Source organism: Rattus norvegicus, chromosome 6 (genome assembly GCF_036323735.1).
Source record: "Rattus norvegicus strain BN/NHsdMcwi chromosome 6, GRCr8, whole genome shotgun sequence".
NCBI classification, from domain to species: domain Eukaryota; kingdom Metazoa; phylum Chordata; class Mammalia; order Rodentia; family Muridae; genus Rattus; species Rattus norvegicus.
Window position 1 is genome coordinate 16,789,519 of NC_086024.1, and position 6,000 is coordinate 16,795,518.

Here is a 6,000-nt window from a genome sequence, read left to right on the forward strand (position 1 = left end):
CTGGCTCCGTGGGCTGATACCAGGAGATGGTGCATCTGTATTTACTGTCTTAGGACTCAGTTCCTGCAGCCTGTTCCCCTCCCCTGATGCAAGGGCAAAGCCATTTTCTAAAATGAGTCCTGGAGTTTGCACGCCTGTAAACGTTTTAATCCTGCCCAGCCATTGATAAGGAAGGAGAGTGTGTTACCGGGTTGGGCTGGAATCCCAAGCCAGAGAAACCTCTCAAGAAGTTTCAAGAAAGCAGGTCCGTTTTCTATGCTCTTGAAAAAGTTGGGATCATAAGGAGACAAACCCCTGTTGTTTGTGCATCCTTCCTACTGCTGACACCCTGAACCCCAGCCCGATCCCTCTCCCAAGTGCACACTGAGGCTTTACAGAAACTATAACACTGAACATGGGGGTTCTGGAATGCAGCTCCGTGGTAGACAGGCAGAGCCTTAGGTTGGTCACACAGTGTTGGGAAAACATGCAAAACAACCACACACAGGTGGTGGTGGCAACACATGGCTTTAATCGGGAGTCAGAGGTAGGTGGATTTTTTTAGAGGCCAGCCTGGTCTACAGAGGAAGTTCTAGGACAGCCAGGAATACACAGAGAGACCCTGTCACGAAACAACAACAAAACACGACCAAACAAAAAGCACAGTTGTTTTCAAAGACCGTAGGGACTTGAGTCTACACAGCGACTCTCTCAGCTGCCTAGCCTACTCTTAGAGTGTGTACCATGTCGAGGAGTAAGGGAAGAACGACTGTGGAAGATAACCACACTTTGCCTGTTTTCATATTGCAAGCCTGCATTTCCCACACTCCCATTCTGTCTGCGACCTGCTATGGAATAGCAGCAGGATTGGGAGAGCTCACTGGCATCTGGAGCCCTGCCCCGCCCTTCCCAGAGTCCTTGACAAACCTCATGTGGATGTAACTTGCTAGGAGTCTTTCTCTGATTGGCCAGAGGCTCTGAGGCTCCAATTTCTTGGTGTGACCTTTGCTCTTCTCATGTATGCCTCCTAGTGGCTCTCCAGGGAAGGTTCATTTCTTTCCTCTAACCTGCAGTGTGTGTGCGTATGTGCATGCGTGTATCCGTGCCCTAATTTTCTTCTAGAGATGGAATGATGACTGTTTTATCTCCACAAAGGGCAGAGAGTAAATGCTGAGGAGTTGAAGGCTGTGTAGTCACTATCTCACCTAGTCAAGCCTACCTGTGAGGTAGCATCCTTATAAATACTAACAGAAATGAGTGATGGGTGTAGAGATGTTTAAATAAACTGTATTTAGAAAAAACATTATTTAGAGAAGCAGGAGCCAGAAAGGTGGCTCAGTGTGTGAAAGGCACTTTCTCTGCAGGTCTGGTAACCCGGGTTTGAGCCCTAGAACCCACACAAAGGTAAGAAAAAACTGACTCAAAAAAAATCTCCACATGTAAGTCACATACATCTCTCTCGCCTCCCTTTACACACTACTACTACCACCACCACTACTACTACTACTACTACTACTACTGCTGCTGCTGCTGCTGCTGCTGCTGCTGCTGCTGCTACTACTACTACTACTACTACTACTGCTACTACTACTGCTACTACTACTACTGCTACTACTGCTACTGCTACTGCTACTACTACTACTACTACTACTGCTACTACTACTACTGCTACTACTACTGCTACTACTACTACTGCTACTACTACTGCTACTACTACTACTGCTACTACTACTGCTACTACTACTACTACTACTACTACTACTGCTACTGCTACTACTACAAGTTTTGGAAAATCGGTCATTGGAACCAGGCCTGTAATTCCAGCACTTAGCAGGCTGAGGCAGGGGTATTGCTTTGAGTTCAAGGTTAATCATGGATGCATAATGAAAAAAAAAAAAAACCGAGCCAACTTAATAACTTAGCAAATAAATAAAACGACAGTGGAGACATAGCTGAACTTAGGATTGGTGAGGCCCTGGGTTTTATCTCTAGCATTGCAAAAGAAAGAAAAAGGCGGGTAATAGTTTGCCGACCTCAGACCTGGAGCATCTGGTACTCTGTCACTCTCGCTGGGTGTTTAGAGCATCAATCTATTTGAACGGTGCAGCCACAAGAAAGGCTTGTGTCTGACTGAGGTCAGCATCAAGAGATGTTCCGCTCAAGTGGTGGCTCACACCTTTCATCCCAGCACTTGGGAGGCAGAGGTAGAGGCAGGAGGATCTCTGTGAGTTTGAGGCCAGCCTGGTCTACAAAGTGAGTTAGAAAACAGCCAGGGTTACACAGAGAAACCCACTCTCAAAAAACCCAAAACAACAAAGAGAGAAAGGGCTGGGATGGAGGTCCAGGTCTCAAGACATTTGTTTTAGCACAGGTTGGTGGTACATGTCTGTTATCACAATTTCTCAGGAGGCTGAGGCAGGGCCATCAAAACTCTGAGGTCAGCCTGGGCTACAGAATGAATTTAAGGCCAGCTTCACGTGGGAGTGGACACCCTTCAGTCCACTTCAGTACAGGACTGGAAAGGGAGAGAGGGAGGGAGGGCGAGAGAATGAGTTGGGGGAGGGCTTTGAGAGAGAACATTTGTTCAACTGAGACTGACTGACCCACACTCAATGCCTGCCTAACTCTTTCTGAAATTCTGAGCGAAGGTCAGATAGTCTAAATCATACTCCAAGAATGAGAGCCTCCCCCAGGCAAAGGTGAGCTGAGATGTTCTCTGGAGGAGCAGCTGGGGACCACAGCCTCTCTGTCATTGATTTAGCTAGTCTATAAAATTGAGGGCAGCCTAAACATTCCTCTAACCCCCACCTCCCCCAGAGGCCTGAGTCCAATGACAGAGCACTATTACTGTATACCTCCCATTTTCATAGTCTGGGAAAATATAGTTTTCTTGGCATTATTAAAATTGGGGTTCCCGTTGGCCTTGTAACTCTGGATGCCTCGGTGATGTCTAATCTATACAGGATATAAATCTCACTCCTGAAGTTGGCTACCGGGCTGAAAGTACAGCGAGCCGTAAACTGCGAGTCTTGACGAAACATGACTCAGCAGAAGTTACACACCATTTGTCTTTCCACAAGCGTCCATTGCTATCGACACGGGCCACTGGAACAGCTACCGAGGGCTTGCTAATCCCTCTACAACTGTCCAAGTTCAACGCACTGTGAACCTGGAGGCTGGGATGCCCGGGCGTCCTCGGAGGACTTGGCGAGCCTATTTTCTTCTCTTCTGAGATTTACACTGACATGTACTCTGACTGTTCCTGCAGCTTCATCCATCACGAGAGAAGCCAGTGAAAGGGTACAAAAGCCTCTTGGCTACACAGATTCCTGTTTGTGATTACTTCCCTCTGGAGAAGAAAACAAATCCTACTTGGAAGACAAAGTCCTAGCAAACTTTAAGCAGAGGGCTCGGCTACTTCGGCCAGAAAAGGTGATTTTTTTTCCAGACAGACACTTAAGTCACCCAGGGGGCTGCATGGAAGAATCCTGCAAAGCTGGGAGGGTCACGGCAAGAGAGCTACCACAGGAGAGTTACAGCAGGTACTCATCGCCTGGCTTGGTGAGCCACGGGCTCTGCTCCCTGACCCAGACCTGATTCAGGCTTATAGTAACAAAAATGAAGCTTTTCAGGGTCGTCTCTAAAAACCACAACTAAAAACCAGGCGTAGTGGCTCACATCTTTAACCCCGGCACTCAGAAGGCAGAGGCAGAAGGTTTTCTGTGAGTTGAAAGCTAGCCTGGTTTAAATAGGGAGCTCTAGGCTAGCTAGAGCTGCAGGAGAACCCATCTGTGGTGGTTTGCATATGCTTGGCCCAGGGAGGTACTGTTAGGGGGTGTGGCCCTGCCGGAGTAGGCGTGTCACTGTGGGTGTGGCTTTAAGACCCTCATCCTGGCTGCCTGGAAGCCAGTCTTCTGCTAGCAGCCTTAGGATGAAGATGTAGAACTCTCAGCTCCTCCTGCACCACGCCTGTCTGGATGCTGCCATGCTCCCGCCTTGATGATAACGGACTGGACCTCTGAACCTGTAAACCAGCCCCAATTAAATGTTGCTCTTATAAGGGTTGCCTTGGTCATGGTGTCTCTTCACAGCAGCAAAACCCTAACTAAGACACCATCTCAAGAAATTAGTGGATGGGGGTTGGGGATTTAGCTCAGTGGTAGAGCGCTTGCCTAGCAACCGCAAGGCCCTGGGTTCGGTCCCCAGCTCCGAAAAAAAAGAAAAAAAAATTAATGGATGAATAAATAAATTAATGAAATAAATTGGTGGTGTGGAGACGGCTTAGGGGGTAAAGATGCTCACTGGAAGCCTACTTACCTGATTTCCACACAGGTTGGAAGAGAATGACTCCCACAAATTGTCTTCTGGCCTCTATAAAGATACCCTGCCCTCCACACAAATATAACAGTAACAACAACCCTGTCTAAAGCAGTGGTCGGCTCCTGGTTAGTTCCAGGTGCTGACGTACCCATTCCTGAGTGGGCTGAGAATCAACCAAATCCCGATGTTTGAGGGTAGCCTGAGCAACACTGAGACCCCCTTCTTAGAACAGAAACTATCTGCAAACCTTCCAGATCAGTGGTTCTCAACCTTCCTAACGCTTCCGCCGTTTCATAGTTCCTCATATTGTGGTGAGCCCCAACCATAAAATTATTTTGCTGCTCCTTTTAATTTTTTTTTTTTTTTCTGGAGCTGGGGACCGAACCCAGGGCCTTGCGCTTCCTAGGTAAGCGCTCTACCACTGAGCTAAACCCCCAGCCCCATTGCTGCTCCTTTTAAACTGTACTTTGGCTACTGTTATAAATCATGATGTCAACATCCGACATGCAGGATGTCTGATATGCAACCCCTCCACGGGTGGTGGCCCACAGGTTGAAAGCCGATGTTCTGGATGCACAGGCACCTTTCCACTGAGTTATTTCTGCTAACCTGTTGGAACATCAGCAAACTGAGGCTCGTGGTTTCTTCCCAGAGAAAGACAACGGGATCACACACCAGAACTGAGTGATTTTTCTCTCCCACCAAACACTGCAATGCCAGCACCCGGGAAGTGACAGCAGCAAGATGAGGAGTTCAAGGTCATCTTCAATTAAACAAGGAACTCAAGCCCACCTTGAGCTACCTGGGATCCCACCTCAACAAACAAAAACACATAAATCAGAAACCCAGCACTGGGGTGATGCCAGCCAGCACGGGGGTGGGGTGGGGTTGAAGCTGATGGAGCTTGAGGCCAGAGCTACAGTGAGATCTTCTCTCAACCCCCACCCTCAAACCAAAACCGAACAACTCGTTCCCAAGCCAGATAATACGGAACTGAGACTCTTAAATAAAATACTCTGAAGATTTCATTTTAACTCCTGCACTTTGGGGGGAAATAGAGTTGCCGTTGAAGAGGGGCTGATGCTAATCTGGCTGCATCTACGATGGGAAGATCATTACCGGAAACGCTGCAGCCAACCGCAGGCTCAGTAGTTCCTGAGGCAGAGCTGATAGCCCTGGGCTTGGGAAGGAAGGCTGGGATTGTGGGCAGGCAAGAGATTGCTGGGAGAAGGGTAAAAACTGCAGGTGTTTTGAAAGCTGACTCCTAAACCAGCTAATCTTGGTTCATTAATGCTGGTAAAGGCCCTTCTACTCTTTGCGGAATGAATAGAACTCAGCGGGAGACTTCATTCATTGTGAAAACGTCTTTGATTTTCTCCTGCGTGGAATCTGAGTGCGGCTCAATGCGAGAAAGGGCAGGATGAGGGATCCCCGTTGTCTGACAGGTTTTCCCACTTCCTGACTCAAGGCTCTTCCGCTAGAAGGTGTCTCCCCTTATCTTGAGTACCCAGGCAAGGGATTGGGTCGGGTGTCTGAAATGGTGAGCCATTTAAGCAGAAACCATTGATTTCCGTATTTCCTAGAGCTCTTAAGCCAAGGCACAGAACCTCCATTTCTCTTCAGTTTCTTTTTGTCTTATGTTCATTCCCGTTTCTGCTGCACGCATGTACGCATGTGAACTGCATGCATAAGGAGTCTTAA